The sequence below is a fragment of the Palaemon carinicauda genome, chromosome 5, assembly GCF_036898095.1.
Source record: "Palaemon carinicauda isolate YSFRI2023 chromosome 5, ASM3689809v2, whole genome shotgun sequence".
NCBI lineage: Eukaryota > Metazoa > Arthropoda > Malacostraca > Decapoda > Palaemonidae > Palaemon > Palaemon carinicauda.
In genome coordinates this window covers 89343907-89363112 of record NC_090729.1, presented here as the reverse complement: position 1 = coordinate 89363112, position 19206 = coordinate 89343907, and the positions used below count along the sequence as shown (strand labels likewise).

Sequence of the window (19206 nt, the reverse complement as noted above, 5' to 3'; positions counted from 1 at the left end):
TATTGCTTTGTGTAACTTGACTAGTTTGAAGAATGTTTGATCAACCTGTTATTAGACTAGATGTCATATTACCATCCTCATTACATTCATTTATCAGTATAATTTACAGAACTATCAGGCTGTTCAGTGAAGATTTTCCATTTTAAACTCAATGACCCAGTTAATTACTGTTCAAACTTAATCAGTCTCTTCCTAGCCGATCAAGACTTGGGAGGAGATAGAGAACCATGACTTATGAACGTCACCTGTGTGTGACACTGTGAACGTTGTAGAGCACACCCCTCGCTTGTAGCTCGTTTGTACATTGTTTACATGCCAAATACAAATGGAAATCGTACCTATTTAGGTTGTAAGTTTTTGGGCTTTTTCCAAAATTTCCTTTCTTTTAGTTTGAATTTGTTCATCTTATTCTGAAGTTTAACTGCCGTATAAAACGTGATCTGGCTTATCCTTCTTACTATTTAAAGGATATCATGATGTTGTTCTATATTTATATATCTTTAACCCACACGTTTCTACCATTTCTACAAAAAGCTAAATCTTCAATTCGCTTTCATAATAGTTGTGCAATCACCGAGGCATTATCTGCAAAGAATATTGATCCTATCTCTATTAGGTCAATTTAAATCCATTTCCTTCTTTTAATTTCTGTATGATTATGTATGTTATTAACTTGAACATTCTACACATATAATAAATTACTATGTAATTCGAACATTTTTGTGTATGTTTGTTTTCCTAATAATTTTAATGTATCCTTGTAAGAATAATTCTGATTAAGTTACTGAAAATTTTCACAAAAAATATAATCTAAAGAAAAAAATCTAAAAAAGCTTTTAAGTATTCAAAACCTCTTCAAATAAGTACTTTTACCATTTATTGTAGAAATTGCTATATAAAACAACTCCAGCAAACAGCTTTTAATGCAGGTACAAGAACCCGTTCCTTTCGCTGGCGGTCTGGTGACGAAATAGCCAACCATATCACACGTTAGTCAAAGGTGTGCATTACTAACTACAAGTGATTACTTCAACGTGTGATATTATTTTTAATCCTGCCGTGAATTTATGGGGCAGAGGTTTTGGTGTTGGAAAAGGTTGCTGGGTATTTGTATAACCTGGTTCAAGTCGTCATGTGGATAGCCTAGGATCTGTGACAGCTGGCAATGAAAGTGTTATGTAGTTTAAGCCTACTTGTAATATGTAGGTCTACAGGTGGCTAGATTAGACAAGAATTGTCCATATACATATCTTTGTAGAGTAGCATAGGTTTTTGGGTAAATATATGATACTTTGATTTCTAGTCAAACACATGAACCATATATTTTTCCTGCTCGCTGTCTTGTGTTTTATTAATTTCTGACCATGATTATTTGGGGCAAACTACCTGTTCATGAGTTTTTGGACCCCCTCATGTAAAGACAAAGGGAATCCCAGTGGGAAAACGGTTATTTTTTTTTTTCGGTGGGGGAAATCTCATAAACGAGTCATTTGCAGCAATAATAATGGTCAGAAATGCAAATTAGTACAAGATAACCAATTGGAAAAATATGTGGTTAATTCAAGTAGCTTAAAACAGTGTGAAACGTGATTATTTAACATTTAAGATTTGTAAAAGGATACAGAACCTAACCAACCCACCTAACCTAACCTAGTAGTTCTCAGGTCACAACCTGGTGTGACGGTCTGAACGATCCCCCGGTCTCAGAATTCTCCTTGATATTGTATATTGGTTCTTTTCCGCCAATAGCTCGCTTCGCTCGCATGAAAATTAAACATCAAGCTCGTATGTACTGGCAAGCGGTAATGTTGAGCTGCGCACGCTAACATTACAGGAAAATAAAACATTAACTTCGTATGCACTGGCAAACTGTAATGTTTGCTCATGCGCAGATTATCAAGGAGAATTCGGAGATCGGGGATCGTTCAGACCGTCACACCGGGACCCCCCCTCCCAGGTCACAACCCCTAGCCAGGGCAAGCCCCCCGGACCCCCTTCCCAGGTCACAACCCCTTCCCAGGTCACAACTCCTTCCCAGGTCACAACCCCTTCCCAGGTCACAACCCCTTCCCAGGTCACAACCCCTTCCCAGGTCACAACCCCTTCCCGGATCACAAACAAAGTAACTCACAAATAAATTGTTAGAGTATGATAAAGTAAATTAAATCCTTACATTGTGAAAAAGTAAATCACAAATCATTCCTTACCTTATAATTTACACCGTCTTTTTTTTTTTTTTTCTTTTTGTTTTTTTGTCATGGTAATCTTTCAAGAAGCTTTGCAGTAGAAATGTGCTGGTCTTCCTGAAAAATCAAGTCAGAATCGTACCTTTAAGACATTATTTCGCGGTTATTTCTTAATTTCACGAGTAATAATAGCTCTACACTGAACGGAGAGCATTTCCATCATAATCAATTGCCGACATAGATGAAATTACACTAAATTTCAAAATAGATTGTACTTCTATCAAGTTCCCTCTTGGAGACGTCTTTATGTGATGGTGCTTTAACTGAAACTGAAGGGAACGGTGGGAAAAAAATGTCTGTTGTAAAACAACATCCGGGAATTTGGGCATAAACATTTGGAATCTCCTGACTTAAAACAGTCAGGTAATGATTACGTCATAAATAAAACAGAAAGGTTGGCCAAAGATGATGCAAGTAATGCATGTGCAGTAACTCGACATCAGTTTCTCAGATGTAAACAATGGACTTATAGTGAGATATAGACTTCACAATTTAATAGATAGATACATAAGTTATGCCCCAGCCCTTCTTAAACATATAATGAGAAATACGAAACTAGCCAGCACTCGTCCATTACTCAAAGCGAGTTTTAGTTTCTCCAGCACTTAAAGTATCATATATTAACTTTTTGGAATACAGTATGCTTTACAATTTATATTCCTAATAATTTTTTGTAGTGGTTTGTGTAATTATACCACACCCATCATAGGTTATTTGCTTCTAGGCTTTATACGACATTTAATCCTTACCATAAGGATACATTTATCGAAGCCTTTCTTATAACGACGGCCAAGATCTTCAGCTACCATAGAAAATTAGAATGTCCTTTCCATTCATTACTCATTCGTAGCCATGGCCGTCATACAACAAAACCACTACACAAGAATACCACCTTAACTAGGAGCCATATATTTACCTACTTACTGAAGCCTATTTTTTTTGTTGGGACAGGGTTGGGATTCCTAGAAAATAGAATAAAAAATGTCAAAACGTCTCTTGTTTTACGGGAATTATAACTGAATGAAATATTAATGAATTCACTAGTTTTGTAAATGGGTTGGTAAAATTATATTTATGGACAGGGAAACATTTCGAACAGAAAATATATTTGTTCCAATACTGGAATACAAACCTACGCTATTTATTTAAGGGTATTACTTTCAGCGGAGCTGAAATGAATAGCCATTAAAATTTAACGAGGGTTAACTACCTATACCGCTAGTTAGCAGGGGTAGGGGGGTTAGCTTGCTACGGCTCCTGCTGATTTATCTCACTTTACTTTTGGCTCGGATGGAGTTACCGCTCTTCCTCCTCGCCTATTTTGGACTGCCATTAATATATACCGTATTTCTCATGTCATAAGACGCACCCTTAAATTAGTAAGGCAGTGTTAGAAAAAAAAATATTGAGGATTTTAAAAATTTAGCAGAAATCCCTGGTTAGCGACTCTAGCGTGATTATTGTTTGGTACAGTAACTTTTCTTTTGTTCTGTAACCGAAATACAAACCACGCTATTTACATGGGTTTACTTTCGGCGTAGCTGAAATGGCAAGCCATTAGAATCTAACGAGGATGTATTACTCCCGCGCTAGTTAGCAAGGGGGTAGGGGAGTGGTAGCTAGCTACTCCTCTCCCCCTCACACACCGGTGAACTGCTTCACTTCACTTTTGGCTCGGACAATGAACAGACATCTCTGTCCCGTCCTCGCATGGCAGCCATTAATGTTTTGTCTTACTTAATTACTTACTTTTAAATATTTAACTTAGCCGGTCAATATATAGCTGCAACTCTGTTGCTCGACAGACAAAAAACTGTACAAAAAAACTCGCTAGCGATCGCTATACAGGTTGCGGGTGTGCCCATCAGCGCCAACTGTCGGCCAGATACCAAACTCCATGTAAACAAAGACTCAATTTTCTCTCTGTCGACGTGTCGACAAGACGTACTTTACTCGCTGTTGAAACCTGGAGTTTTTCCCATCATCTTTGGTGAAGTACTATATTCTGGTTTGAGCTTTCGCAGTGCAGGTGTTTTATCTTCATCTTAAATCTATAACTCGTTTTGGATAGATTTAATTTTTGGTGACAAAGAGAGTATGGACTTTCTTTGACTTTTAAATGGCCGACCCTTCCCTTAGACGGAAGTGTGTTTAGGCTTTTAGTAATTATTTTATCACGTTATAAATTAATTATAGATTTTCCTCTTCGATTAACTTTCCATTTATAATAAACATAAAAAATAAATTTTAATGTTTTGTTTATATGCGACCTTTCCTGAGAGTAGGCGGTCCTAACTTGGAAACCGAAGTTAATCAACGTTGAGCCCTTTAAATCGTAAATAGCTTTTAAAGAGCTAAGGATTTAAAACTTTTTAAATGAAATATTTTATGAAAGAATTTCTTTGAATAGTCTTCGTACTGTTTTCAAAGATGAACTAACGTTTGTTTATTTATGCTACGCAGTTTGGGCTCTATCGTTACGATAGAGAGAGAGTGTATCACGGTTTCACTTTGCAGAAAGAGTAAATCGATTCTGACGTTTTGTTCATTCTTCTTTCAAAGCTTAAATGTTTTAAATTCTATTTTAAAGGAACTTTTTAATTGAAAAACCTTTCAGTTTTTTCCTTTGGTCAAATAACATGTTTTTTCGACGAAACGTAATTGGGCTCTTCTCTTAGGTGCGAAATCAAGAGAGAAAGAGAGAGAGATATAGAGACGGAGGGAGAGAGAGGAGAGAAAACGTTCCGTTCAAGCGGGTAACGTTGTTCTCGAGTTATTCTCGTCCCCAGGCAATGTACGGTGAGAGATTGAAAACGTAGTTTTGAATGAACTAGTGTTTATTCTCTTCCCCAACCACTGAATTTTTTTATCTTAAAAGATGTTTACTGTTTTTTTTGCTGGTATTAATATGCTTGCATTATACGCCTGATTTCGCATTTACTACCTTTTGATGAGGGTAGAATTGCGTGCTTCAGGTAGAAATCAGTAAAAGTTTCGATTTCAGTGAAATAAGTGCAAAACAGAAAATCGTAGTGATAAAGTGATATTGCGCAAAGTGTTACAGTGTTGCGTCCGAGGTTTCGTCTGTTCGTGCGTGTCGTTCACCTAGTCCGGGACCTCTTGCAAGCTCCCAAGCCCAGGGGAGTAGTAATGTCGTACGACTTATGGGTTCGAGAGGCCTTGATCAGCGAACAGACGTTTCCCTCTATGGTATCGGGTGTATCTTACCAAGATCTCCCCTACCATAAGGCGAGAGAGACGTTTTTCTCCTCGTCATCCGAAGGCTTTTCGCATAAGAAACCTGTAACAAGGTTTCGAGACCCTTAAGCGAAAGTCAGTCCTTTCAGGACAGGTCCAGCGTCCTGGTTGCAGCCATTAGGACAGCTCTGACCCTATGCAGTCATCGGAAAACTGCTCGCCGCCTAACAAAAGCGTAACACAGACTCCGAGAGTCTTTTTTGTTGGCAAAGTGTTGCGGTCACAGACGTTACCCTCGTCTCTTACCGCAACCATTTCCGTGGATCCTTAATGGGTTCTACGGCAAGACATGCAGAATATGCTTGCCTCCCTTATGGAAGACTATTCTACCGATTAGTCCGTTGAGTCTAGCCGTTTATCTCATCGATATCCTGGCTTTCAGCCAACCTAACGTTCCTTTGTGCATCCTGTTGACGTTGGCGTAGCTAAGTCACGTCAGTCAGGTTGTTTAGAACCACACTCGATGCGGTCTCGTGTGGATTTTCAGCCACATTTGGACGTTAGGCCGCTTGCTGATGCTCCTGTTGACGTTCAGGACGTTCGCTAACAATCGGAGTTGACTTGTTTTGACGCTGTGCGTCAACCTCCGCATTATAGAGTTGTTTTAACTGCTCAGTCTAGGCAGTCAAAGCAGTCTCGAGTGGACGCTGTGCGTCCTCACGCACCTGTTGTTGTTGACAGTTCAGTTGTTGACAGTTCACAGACTGTCAAGCAGTTACATGACGTTGCGTCCTGGTCCGCTACTAATGCACCAGTGTGTGTGGACTCTGCTTGTAAAGCATTGCCACCACGGTAGGTCTCTCCATTGCTTGAGACTCAGCTTTTATCGGACAAGGTTCCTTTAGATGAGGAAGTTGCTGTTCCCCCTCCTACTGATATTCCCTTGAGGACTCTGTCAGACGGAGAGGAGCCTAAAGCTGCTTAGCCCTCTATGGACTTTAATTAAATCATGCTGATTTTTAAGGATCTTTGTCCGGATCTTTTTGTAACTGCTGCTCCTCGTTCGCCTAAACGTCAGAGCTTACACTAGGCCTAGCTACTTCGAAGCCGTTGTTTATAAGCTAGTGCTCTCTCGCTCTCCTAGAGAGCTTTACGTCTGCTAGGCGACTGGTTTATCACCAGGAGGAGTTTGGGGGATACAGCCTTTGCTTTCCCTTCTTTTAAACTGGTTTATAGAGCGAGAGTCTGATATGACACGAGAGAAGTTCTCGGCTTGGGAGTTCCTGCCTCTGCCCAGATAGACTTCTCAAATCTCGTAGACTCTCCCTGGCGCCTGGCCAGGAGACGCTCCAAGTTTTTTACAGGTCAACTTCACAGCTGTTTTCGAGCCTTTGAAGTTTTGCTGTACAATTATGTCATGCATAAACAAGGCTTTCAGGGATGGAAAGCGGTACCGCCTCAGTCGCTAACCCCGTCTGTTGCCGCACCTGCTCCCGTAGACCCTAAATGGGCTTTGCTGCAAGACATGCAGTCCAAGCTTGCGTCCTTGATAGAGGACTTTAATGCGGAGAAGGTTGCTGCCGAACCTTCTGGCCAACAACCTTCCAACCGGTCGGTTGTGCGTCCTGTTGACGCTGAGGTAACCTTTTCGCGTTTACCAGTTGAGGTGGTTCCTCCACCGATGCGACCCAGTGTGGGTTGCCAGCCGCACGTTGACGTTAAGCGACGCTCGGAGGTGGTTGTTGACGTTCAGGACGTTCAACAACCATCAGAGGTGACTTGTTTTGACGCGGTGCGTCAACCTCAGCAACCCGGTATGGTGTCTACTGCACAACCCAGACGGTCTAGACAGTCTCGGGTGGACGCTGTGCTTCCTCGCGCACCCATGGTTGTTGACAGTTCACAGACTGCAGCAATTCCATGAAGTTGCGTCCGGCTCCGTCACGCATGCACCAGTGCGACCGGACTCAGCGAGCCAGACGTTACCCACTCCGTTGCCGTTTCCTCATCAGTTTTCGGATGAGGAACTATCTGATGAGGACGTTGCTGAACAACAAGACGATCAGCCCCCAGAATAGATCAAGCCCTGCTATCCATCCAGAAGATGCTGAAGAAGGAACGCTGCTCAGTCAGGCTGTGGATGAGTCTGGTGGGGACGCTGTCATCCCTGGAACAGTTTGTATCACTAGGAAGACTACACCTCCGTCCTCTTCAATACCATCTGGCTTTTCACTGGAAAAAGGACAAGACGCTAGAAGCGGTCTCGATCCCGATTTCCGGAAAGATAAAGTCTTGTCTGACTTGGTGGAAGGACAATATCAACCTAAGAGAGGGTCTTCCCCTGGCTGTTCAGACTCCCCACCACGTTCTCTTCTCGGACGCATCGGACTTGGGCTGGGGCGCGACACTGGACGGTCGGGAATGCTCAGGTCTGTGGAACTCGAGTCAGAGGAGCATGCATATCAACTGCAAGGAGCTGTTGGCAGTTCATCTGGCCTTGAAAAGCTTCGAGTATCTCCTTCGAGGCAAAGTGGTGGAAGTAAACTCGGACAACACTACGGCCTTGGCGTACATCTCCAAACAAGGAGGTACCCACTCACTGACGTTGTACGAGATCGCAAGGGACCTGCTCATCTGGTCAAAAGGTCAAGACATCTCCCTAGTAACGAGGTTCATCCAAGGCGACTTGAACGTCATAGCAGATTGTCTCAGTCGGAAAGGGCAAGTAATTCCAACCGAATGGACCCTCCACAAGGATGTGTGCAAGAGACTTTGGGCCACTTGGGGTAAACCATCCATAGATCTCTTTGCAACCTCGCTGACCAAGAGGCTTCCAATCTATTGCTCTCCAGTCCCGGACCCAGCAGCAATACATATAGATGCTTTCCTCCTAGATTGGTCACATCTGGATCTCTACGCATTCCCACCGTTCAAGATTGTCAACAAGGTACTGCAGAAGTTTGCCTCTCACGAAGGGACAAGGTTGACTTTAGTTGCTCCCCTCTGGCCCGCGAGAGAATGGTTCACCGAGATACTTCGATGGTTAGTAGACGTTCCCAGAAGTCTTCCTCTAAGGGTAGACCTTCTACGTCAGCCACACGTAAAGAAGGTACTCCAAAGCCTCCACGCTCTTCGTCTGACTGCCTTCAGACTATCGAAAGACTCTCGAGAGCTAGAGGCTTTTCGAAGGAGGCAGCCAGTGCGATTGCTAGAGCAAGGAGAGCGTCTTCCTTTAGAGTCTACCAATCGAAGTGGGAAGTCTTCCGAGACTGGTGCAAGTCAGTTTCTGTATCCTCGACCAGTACCTCTGTAGCTCAAATAGCTGATTTTCTCTTATACCTGAGAAAAGGACGATCCCTTTCAGCTCCCACTATCAAGGGCTACAGAAGCATGTTGGCATCGATCTTCCGGCATAGAGGCTTAGATCTTTCCAACATAAAGATCCGCAAGACCTCCTTAAGTCTTTTGAGACCACCAAGGAGCGTCGTTTGGCTACCCCTGGATGGAATTTAGACGTGGTACTAAGATTCCTCATGTCAGACAGGTTGGAGCCGTTACAATCATCCTCCCTGAAAGATCTCACTCTTAAGACACTTTTCCTGGTATGCTTAGCCTCGGCTAAAAGAGTCAGTGAGATTCATGCCTTCAGCAAGAACATCGGATTTTCGTCGGAAAAAGCCACTTGTTCGCTGCAACTTGGTTTTCTAGCCAAAAATGAGCTGCCTTCTCGGCCTTGGCCTAAATCTTTCGATATTCCCAGCTTATCGGAGATCGTAGGCAATGAACTAGAAAGAGTCTTATGCCCTGTTAGAGCTCTTAAGTTCTATTTAAAGCGTACTAAACCTTTACGAGGCCAATCTGAAGTTTTATGGTGTTCAGTTAAGAAACCATCCTTGCCTATGTCAAAGAATGCTTGGTCAGACTTTATCAGATTGTTAATACAAGAAGCTCATTCACATCTGAGTGAGGAAAACCGAACTTTGCTTAAGGTGAAGACGCACGAAGTTAGAGCTGTAACAACTTCCGTGGCCTTTAAGCAAAATATATCTCTGCAAAGTATAATGGACGCAACCTATTGGAGAAGCAAGTCAGTGTTCGCGTCATTTTACTTGAAAGATGTCCAGTCTCTTTACGAGAACTGCTACACACTGGGACCATTCGTAGCAGCGAGTGCAGTAGTGGGTGAGGGCTCAACCACTACAATTCCCTAATTCCATATCCTTTTAATCTGTCTCTTGAAATGTTGTTTTTTATGGGTTGTCCGGAAGGCTAAGAAGCCTTTCGCATCCTGGTTGATTTGGCGGGTGGTCAAAGTCATTTCTTGAGAGCGCCCAGATTAGGGGTTTGATGAGGTCCTGTTGTATGGGTTGTAGCCCTTGATACTTCAGCTCCTAGGGGTCTGTCAGCATCCTAAGAGGATCGCGAGGCTCCGTAAGGAAGACGTACTTATAAGGCAGAGTAATCGTCTAAGTCGACTTCCTTACCAGGTACCTATTTATTTTGTTTTTGTTATTTTGATAACTTCTAAAATGAAATAAAAACTCTTAGCTCATAAGATGTAAACATATTTAACTGGTCTCTACCCACCACCCTGGGTGTGAATCAGCTATATATTCACCGGCTAAGTTAAATATTTAAAAATGATATTTTAATTATAAAATAAATTTTTGAATATACTTACCCGGTGAATATAAATTAAACGACCCTCCCTTCCTCCCCAATAGAGATGCAGTGGGATGAGGAGAAAATTGAGTCTTTGTTTACATGGAGTTTGGTATCTGGCCGTGGGGAATCGTCATCGCTGGACTTTATTTATTATCTGTTTCCCGCTGTTCCTCCTTCCCTACAGGGAACTTGGTCTCAGCGTAGGGAACATGGGAGTTTAGTTGACTACGGTCTCTCTCTCCTTGAGGTCGTTCACCCTTTTATTTCTACTACGTATTACGGTAGCTTCCTTTCCGTTGCGGGATGAGTTGCTACTCCGTTTATTTTGTCTCAATTATTTTTAATCAAATCTAATTGTATTTGTTAACTTTTCAGCTTCTGTGTAGAACGCTTTCCTTCGGGTTTCATTCGTTCTTACTATTAGTGAACATTCTTAGATGAATTACATAATTATAATTGTTATAATTCTGTTTTTATTACAGTTCTCCGCCTTCCCCCCATTCCCGTAAGTGTCAGTGGGGGAGGAGGGCGCATTCCTGGTGCGTAATTCTTATGATCTTTTCCCTCAGAGGTTCCTCTTTGGAGTTCCCCCGGGGGAATTAATGTTAACTAATTGTTTTTTGTTCCGTAACCGAAATACAAACCACGCTATTTACATTGGGTTTACTTTCGGCGTAGCTGAAATAGACGAGCCAATAAAATTTTAACGAGGGTTAACTACCCCCGCGCTAGTTAGGAAGGGGGTAGGGGAAGGGGTAGCTTGCTATCCCTTCCCCTCCACACACCGGTGAGTTGTCTCACTTCACTTTTGGCTCGGACGATGTGTAGACATGTCTGTCTATCGTCCTCGCTATTGACAGCCTTAATCTTTTCTTTTGCTTTTCCTCAGCTGTGTGCTTGGAAGTTGGCCTCGCTCTTTTTATTTTCATCATGCGCAAGTGCCCTGAAATCGCCGGCCGCCCCTTCGGTAAGACAGATATACCAGTTCAAGGTACTGTGCTTCGGTCTCTCCACAACACCTCAAGTGTTCACCGAGGTGTCCACTCTGATCTCTTCATGGGCTCACAGTATCGGCATCCGTCTCCTCCGTTTCCGGGGCGACTGGCTGATCCTAGCAGACTCGAAAGCAAACTTTCTTCGCCATCGGGACAAGTTTCTCGAACTTTGCCAAGTTCTAAGGATCATGGTGGTCGTCGAGAAGTCCTCCCCGCAGCCCTCTCAGAGTCTGGTATACCTAGGCATGGTCTTAGACACCAATCTCCCAAAGCCTTCCCTTCAGACAACAGGATAGCAAGGCTGAGGAAGGTCGCGAGACCTTTCCTCACACGAGAAGAACCTCCAACCCAAACGTGGTTACGTCTCCTTGACTATTTCTCCTCCCTGGCCCGTCTGGTTTCCAACAGTCGCCTCAGGATGAGTTCTCTCCAGTGGCGACTCAGGTCGCGGTGGAGTCAGGGACACGACTCCCCGGACACCTGGATCCCTATTTGACAACCAGAACAGACGGACCCCCAGTGGTGGGTAGCAGACGAGAATCTACTAAAGGGAGTGGACATTTTCGTCCTCCCCCAGACTTGATGCTGTTTTCGGACGCGTCAAAGAAAGGGGGGGGGGGGGGTGGCCCACGTTCTGAACCACGGGACCTCAGGCCGGTAGTCAGAACCAGGAAAGTACCTTCTCTAGACCTACTAGAGTTGAAGGCCGTGTTTCTGGCACTTCAGTAGCTCCACCAAGTCTGGCGGACTACTCTGTGGTTGTGAGGATCGACAACACCACAGTGATGGCTTACATGCTCAGACAGGGAGGTACTTTTTCAGAACAGCCATCCCATCTTGCAGTAGAGATACCGAGATGGCCTGAGTTCCTCTCGATCACCCTAGCAGCTCGCTTTATTCCGGGCAAAGGAATGGGCTCGCCGACAGTCTGAACAGTGCGACACAGATACTAGATACCGAGTGGTCTTTGGATCCTCAAGTAGCCTACAAAGTCCTGACTCGGTGGGGCTCCCCTCTGTGGACCGGTTCGCTACAGCGCTGAATTGCAAGCTCCCGCTGTACTGCTCCCCGGTCCCGGACCCCAAGGCCCTCTGGTAAGATGCCTTCCAACAACGGTGGGACAACATCGATGTGTTCGCCTTCCCCCGTTCTGGCTAATGAGGAGAGTACTGTACTCTACAAGACCAGAGTATCGGTCAGTCGCTCAATGACCTCCATAGCTCCGCTAGGGCCTCTCGCAGAATGGCTAACCAGTCCCTCTGTAAATCCTTACGGAGCCTCCGAGGGAACTCCTTCCACGTCACGGGTTACTCACACAACCACATGCCAACATCCTCCACAAAGCCGTAGCTTCGCTTCGACTTCTCGCCGGGAGACTATCCAGCATCTCCTCAAAGAGAGAGGATTTTCGCAACAAGTTGCGAAAAGGATGTCTTGACACCTGCGCAAGTCTTCCGCAGTAGTCTCCCAGGCGAAGGGGCGAGTTACTGTGGTCGGTGTCGTGGAGAGGGTATCCCTCCACACGATGTGCCTTTCAGTTTCGGCTGTGAAAGGCTATCACTCAGCCTTAAGTCTTGCCTTCAGGCTCAAAGGATAGACATTTCTCACTCGCTGGAACTCCCTCTCCTCATACGAAGCCATGTTCTCTCCTGCCCTCAGTCGGAAGTGAGACCTCCTCCTTAGAACGTGGTTCGAGTCCTCAAGTCTCTAAAGAAACCTCCCTACAAACCACTATGTAAGGCCCCAGATCACCACCTTACCGGGTAGACAGTGTTCCAGCTAGCCTTATCCTCGGCCAAGCGAGTTACATTGTCTCTCATACGACATCGCCCATTCAAGGGAATAGGGGGAGGTAACGTTCAGGTTCGTCCCTGAGTTTTGTTGCCAAGACTCAGAACCCTGGAGTGCCGGACCCGCGGTTCGACTCATTTTAGGTTTCGAGTCTCCGTCCTGTAATAGATGACCCAGACCGTCTCTTACCTTGCCAGTAGGGAGTCTGAGGTGGTGTCTTAAGAGAACAGCTGCAGTTCGTCCCCAGGTTCAAGCCTCGTTCGTGGACACTGGGAAATCGAAGAGAATGGTCACCAGGAATACCATCTCAGCCTGGATTCGCAGGGTGTTACACCTGGCCTTGAATCCTGACCCTTCTCTGTCACATCGCCCTAGAGCACATGATGTCAAGGGCGTAGCTACGTTCCTGCCCTTCATGAAGTATCATTCAGTGACGCAGGTCCTGCAAGCGGGGGTGTTGAAGCGTCAGACCACCTTCACAGCCCTTTACCTGCAAGACATGACCCACAGGAGTCTCGATACGTTTTCTATCGGCCCTGTGGTGGCTGCACAACAGCTGGTCTAAACCTCAGGCTCCTTAATGGACAAGTAGCAGAAGGTTGAGGGCATTGTTACCTGGTGTTAGTCTGCATGAATGAAAAGATCTGTCTGGCCCTTATTCTTTTCTTCATCCTCTCCTCCCTTGGAGAAAGCAGCATCCTGGGTTCTCTGCACAGCTGACCTCAAGCCACTGCAGGTAGACCATGCTTCCTTGTGTTCTTAGTATTAAGTGTAATACTGTCATGTCCCCATACCCTGACGAGGTGGTATTGGTCGAGTCCTAGCCTAGATTTCCTTCTGAGGAACTCCAGGTCATCTTCCTAGGACGAGTCACTTTTCACCTTCGCACACACCTTATGTAGGCCGCGGCAGTTTCACAACCGCTAGCTAGGAGCAGGGATTCCCTATTGTTCGAGTACCTAAACGCTCTAATATGGAATCCCCGGGCAAGCCAAAGCCAGTATGGCAGGGACTTACCACCCTTCCTAAGGGTTAAGTCACCCCATGTAAATAGCGTGGTTTATATTTCAGTTATGGAACAAATGACAAATTCGTAGATAATTTGTATTTTTCCTAACTATACAAACCTTAGCTATTTACACATATTTGCCTGTCGGCCCTGTCCCCCAAGATAAGTCCTACCTCTAAGTAAAGTGGAGTTCGCACTGTGTGTGAGAGGAGGGAGGGGTAGCAAGCTACCCCTCCCTACCCCCCGCTAACTAGCGGAGGGGTAGTAAACCCTCGTTAAAATTCTTATGGCTCGTCATTCAGCTACGCCGAAGTAATTACCCCATGTAAATAGCTAAGGTTTGTACAGTTAGGAAAAATACAAATTATCTACGAATTTGTCATGTTTTGGTAAGCCCTATGGATGATAGATGGCAGGAGCTATATGTGTTTCCCAGTGACTACCTTTATTCGAGAGGGTGTTAAAGAAAAGGGCGGGTAATATGAAACGTTTTTTAAGCGACTGAAAAACTGTGACTTAGGATACCAAAAGGAATATTTCTCCAGCACAAAAATTTCTTTTTTTGAGGATCGCAGTCGGAGTCGGTGGAATTTTACCGACTCCGACTCCTCTAGTCCATAAATTGGCCTCGACTCCTACTCCCCAGCCCTGCATGCTGCCCTTCTCTCCCGCAAAGACTGGCCTTGATGTTTTTTGTTTATTTTGATTTTTGGTTTTCTTGTGTGTTTTCATTTATCTTATATATATTTGAGTGTATATACAGTATGTATAAATGGAAATATACGTTGTTAGATACGTGTTACTTTAGTGGTGTTGACATCGTATCCAACTGCCTCCGCCGTAAGGTTGTTGTCTTTCGGCAGGTTCTCAACACTCGTGTGTTTGTTTCATAACAGAATTAAAGTTTATAACAGTTCAGCTCCTTTTTGAGGAATTATCTTACAAGGAAGGTGACTTGATTCCCCGAATAGTGTATTTTGTGCAACAGAGAATGAATTGTAATTGATAACACTCTTTTTTTCACAGGTAACAGCGACGTAGTACACATGTGGTAGCTCGTGAGCTGCCCTCATTACGAGGTAGCATTCGCTGTCAACCTTCAACTTGATGTTCCTCCTCTGAGGGGAACACACACACACTCTCTCTCTCTCTCTCTCTCTCTCTCTCTCTCTCTCTCTCTCTCTCTCTCTCTCTCTCTCTCTCTCTCTCTCTCTCTCTGAGAGAGTGATTTGTTTATGCCTATGCTTTTTTCCCATGGAGCTGGGAGAAAGCTTACTTAGGATATGTACTCTTGCGGGAGAACTTCTCTCGTTATTAGAGAGATTTTTACGCCTACGCTTTTTTCCCATAGAGCTGGTAGGAAGCTTGCCTTAGGCGATGTTCTCCTTCGGGAGGACTTCTCTCTCGTTTGCGAGAGAGTTCTTACGCCTACGCTTTTTTCCCAGAGCTGGGAGAAAGCTTGTCTTTGGCGATGTCCTGCTTTGGGAGGACTTCTCCCTCGTTCGTGAGAGAGATATTTTACGCCTACGCTTTATTCCCATAGAGCTGGGAGAAAGCTTGTCTTAGCCGATCTCCTTCGGGAGAACTTCCCTCTCGTTTGCGAAAAATAACTTGTAGGAGCTTGCTGATCCCGCAGGGGCGGTGGCAGAGCTTTCTCCGAAGCAGGTTATTCCTCCGGGGGAACGAGTCTCTCGTCCTCGAGAGAAGACCACCTCCGGGCATCGGTGGTCCCCCGTTACACTTATGGTTCTCCTTCAGGGGCGGAGCGAGAGCCTTCTCTTAAGCGACATTCTCCTTCGGGAGAACAAGCCTCTTGTGCAGAGGTGTTATCTTGATCCTTCGTCATGTTGATCCTACGGGGTCTCATGACAGTGGAGTCGTTCGGGACTCCGCTCGAAACCTTCGGGTTTCAGTTACGCTGAACCTTCCGGCTCTCGTAACGATGGTAACGTTGAGCCTTTGGGAACTTGTGGCATCAATCACGCTAACCTTTCGGGGTCTCGTGACAGAGGAACCTCGGTTCCTCGTTACGCTGATCCTTTGGGGTCTCGTAACATTAGTTACGCTAAACTCTTGGGCTCTCGTAACTTTAGTCACTCTAACACTCCGGTGTATTGTGACAGGGAAACTGCGGTTTCTCATTATGCTGACCCTTTGGGGTCCTGTAACAACAGTTACGTTGAACACTAGGGCTCTTGTAACTTTAGTCACTGACACTTTGTTGTTTTGTGACGGGGAAACTTTGGTTTCTCGTTACGCTGACCTTCGGGGTCTCGTAACATTAGTTACGCAAAACCCTTGGGCTCTCGTAACTTTAGTCACTTCGACACTTCGGTGTTTAGTGACAGGGAAACTTTGGTTTCTCATTGCGCTGATCCTTCGGGGTCTCGTAACATTAGTTACGCAGAACCCTTGGGCTCTCGTAACTTTAGTCACTGACACTTCGGTGTTTAGTGACAGGGAAACTTCGGTTTCTCATTACGCTGACCTTTGGGGTCTCGTAACATTAGTTACGCAGAACCCTTGGGCTCTCGTAACTTTAGTCACTCCGACACTTCGGTGTTTAGTGACGGAAACTTCAGTTTCTCATTGCGCTGACCCTTCTGGGTCTTGTAACATTAGTTACGCTGAACCCTTGGGCTCTCGTAACTCTAGTCGCGCTAACACTTCGGTGTTTAGTGACGGGGAAACTTCGGTTTCTGTGCACTGACCCTTCGGGGTCTTGTAACATTAGTTATGCAGAACCCTTGGGCTCTGGTAACTTTAGTCACTGACACTTCGGTGTTTTGTGACAGGGAAACTTCGGTTTCTTGTTACGCTGACCTTCGGGGTCTTGTAACATTAGTTACGCAGAACCCTTGGGCTCTCGTAACTTTAGTCACTCCGACACTTCTGTGTTTAGTGACAGGGAAACTTCAGTTTCTCGTTGCACTGACCTTTCGGGGTCTCATAACATTAGTTACGCTGAACCCTTGGGCTCTCGTAACTCTAGTCCAGCTAACACTTCGGTGTTTCGTGACAGAAAAACTCCGGTTTCTCGTTGCGTTGCTCCTTCGAGTTCGCGCAACACAGTTCACGCTGAACTTTCAGGTTCTCGTGATGAGTCATTTTTATTATGACAGAGAGTTTTTAAACTCTCGTTGTGTTGCTCGTTCACGCTCACACAACACAAGCTATCGTGAACCTTCGGGTGAGCGCAGCAGTGAGTTCTCTCAACAACCTAAGAGCTCTCGCGCGCACGACGCCCTTGGCTCACGCAAACAAAATGACAATCATGGCGCGGGGGTTCATCCTTTGGCACGCCATGAGCGCGAATAACCTTATGCGCGCCAGATGCGCGAATAACTTCATGCGCTCCTTACAGGGTTATTATTTCAAACAATTAGTCCCGAAGGAACATTGTTAGCTAACGTTAAAAACAGCGTGGGCATCTTTTCATTACGTTACGAACGTTTCAAACCCCTCCCACAGGTAAACGGACATCCTTTTCTGTGTAATGAACTCTGGCTAGCCCCTCATATAATGAGGAGGGGTAAACCAAAGTGGAAATGATTGCCTCTATAACTGTATATTTTGTTTGAGAACATGTTCGTTCTCATTCAAGGAAATATTACATTTAGTCAACGATCAAAATTCTTTCGGCAATAATGTTGCGATTTGTCGCACATACATTATTCCCACAACCGGATTCGTTGCAAACGTTTCCTGGAAGCAGAGAATGCGCATGCGCTACCGCAAATGGACAAGTACATTTATGCGTGCAAGCGATCTTTCTGCCAATAGGGGCCATATACATCAAATGAGAACTCCGTTCTATTAAGTTGTACTGTATTTGTTCCGTAACCGAAATACAAACGACGCTACTGTATTTACATTGGGTTTACTTTCGGCGTAGCTGAAATGACGAGCCAATAGTTTTTAACGAGGGTTAACTACCCCCGCGCTTGTTAGCAGGGGTAGGGGAGGGGGTAGCTTGCTACCCCTCCCCCCCACACACCGGTGATTTGCTTCACTTCACTTTTGGCTCCGGCGATGAACAGACATGTCTGTCCATCGTCCTCGTTTGACAGCCTTAATCTTTTTTGCTTTTCCTCAGCTTGTGTGTGTTTGAAGTTGGCCTCACCCTTGGATATCCATCATGCGCAAGTGGCCTGGTATTGCCGGTCGCCCTTGCGGTACTTTCATGTCTGCGGTGGTTACGGATCCTCACACCCTTTGCCCGCAGTGTCGAGGCCGACGGTGTGACAGAGAAAATAATTGTAGTGAGTGCAGGGAGTGGTCTGCCTCCCAGTGGGAGAAGTTTGGCCGCCGGCGTAAGAAGAAGTCCAAGAGAGACCGTTCTCCTTCTGGGGTTGCCTTGAAGGAGGAAGGCTCTCGGGACTCTTCTTTCGCCGCCCAAACCTCCTCCGAAGCTCCCCCTCGTCCGGCTCCTAAGGAGAGACCGCCGAGTGGAAGTGCAGGCCCCAGTTCTGTTTCCCGACCTTGGGTTGGGGGAGAGGGCGTCGCTTCCCATAGCAGGGCGGCTCCCCCTCCTCCCCCGGGGAGGTTATTGATAATGATTCGTTGTCTCATGATGATTTCTTTCAGCTTTGGGCTTCCTTGGGGCTGAAGGGCCTGCCCTCCAAGGAAGCCCTGATTGATCTTGTCCAGTTGGGGGCCGCTGTTAAGCAGTCGCCGGTGATAGCAGAGGTAGATCCTCTGTCTATCGTCGACGTCGTGGTGACAGAGGCTTCCGACGTATCAGGGCAAACCTCTGCGGTTCCTGATGAGGATGACGTTCCTGAAGGCTCTCCTCCCCCTTCTGTACATCCTTCGAAGGGGGAGGGGAGTCCCACGGGCTCTTCTGCTGCCAAGCCTCCCTCTCGGGGGAGCGCATTGACTGAGACTCCCCTTCGGTGGACGGATGATCCTGATGACCCTCCTCGTGGCCGCCTTCGCCGTAAGGCTCACCGTCCGCTGCGTCGTAAGGGCCTCCCGTCTCCCTATAAGGGTGCTAAGAGGTGCCTTTTTGAATCTTCTCCTCCCTCCTCCGAGGGGGACTCTCCTCGCCGTAAGCAGCCTGCAGCTCCTGCCTCCTTAGACCTCTCCGGGGATCGATCTCCAACGCCTTCCAGACCTTCCGCCCCTGGTGCAGATGGACAGCAGTCTGACCTCGTCATCCGACGGGCAACGGTCCCTTCGGAGCAAAGGGTTGCCTCCCACGGTGTGGGGGCTTCCCTTGCGCGTCAGGGTTCCCCTGCCCGCCCTTCTGCAGTGTTAGCGCACAGGCGCTCTCCTGCTCGTCAGTGTTCCCCTGATCGCC

At 45.9% G+C, this 19206-nt stretch overlaps 1 protein-coding gene across 4 annotated transcripts in view; it reads left to right on the top strand.

Moving 5' to 3' along the window:
- The first annotated feature begins 844 nt into the window (after positions 1-844).
- pix (ATP-binding cassette sub-family E member 1 pix) overlaps positions 845-19206 on the top strand; it is a 127217-nt gene continuing 108855 nt past the window's right edge. Inside the window, exon 1 of one of the 4 annotated variants that reach the window (XM_068373853.1) lies at positions 845-1000. The gene's annotated coding sequence lies outside the window, so the exon portion shown is untranslated. Of the gene's footprint in view, positions 1105-1180; positions 1203-19206 lie in introns of those variants that run through there. The other 3 variants (XM_068373856.1, XM_068373854.1, XM_068373855.1) reach the window with 3 other exon arrangements.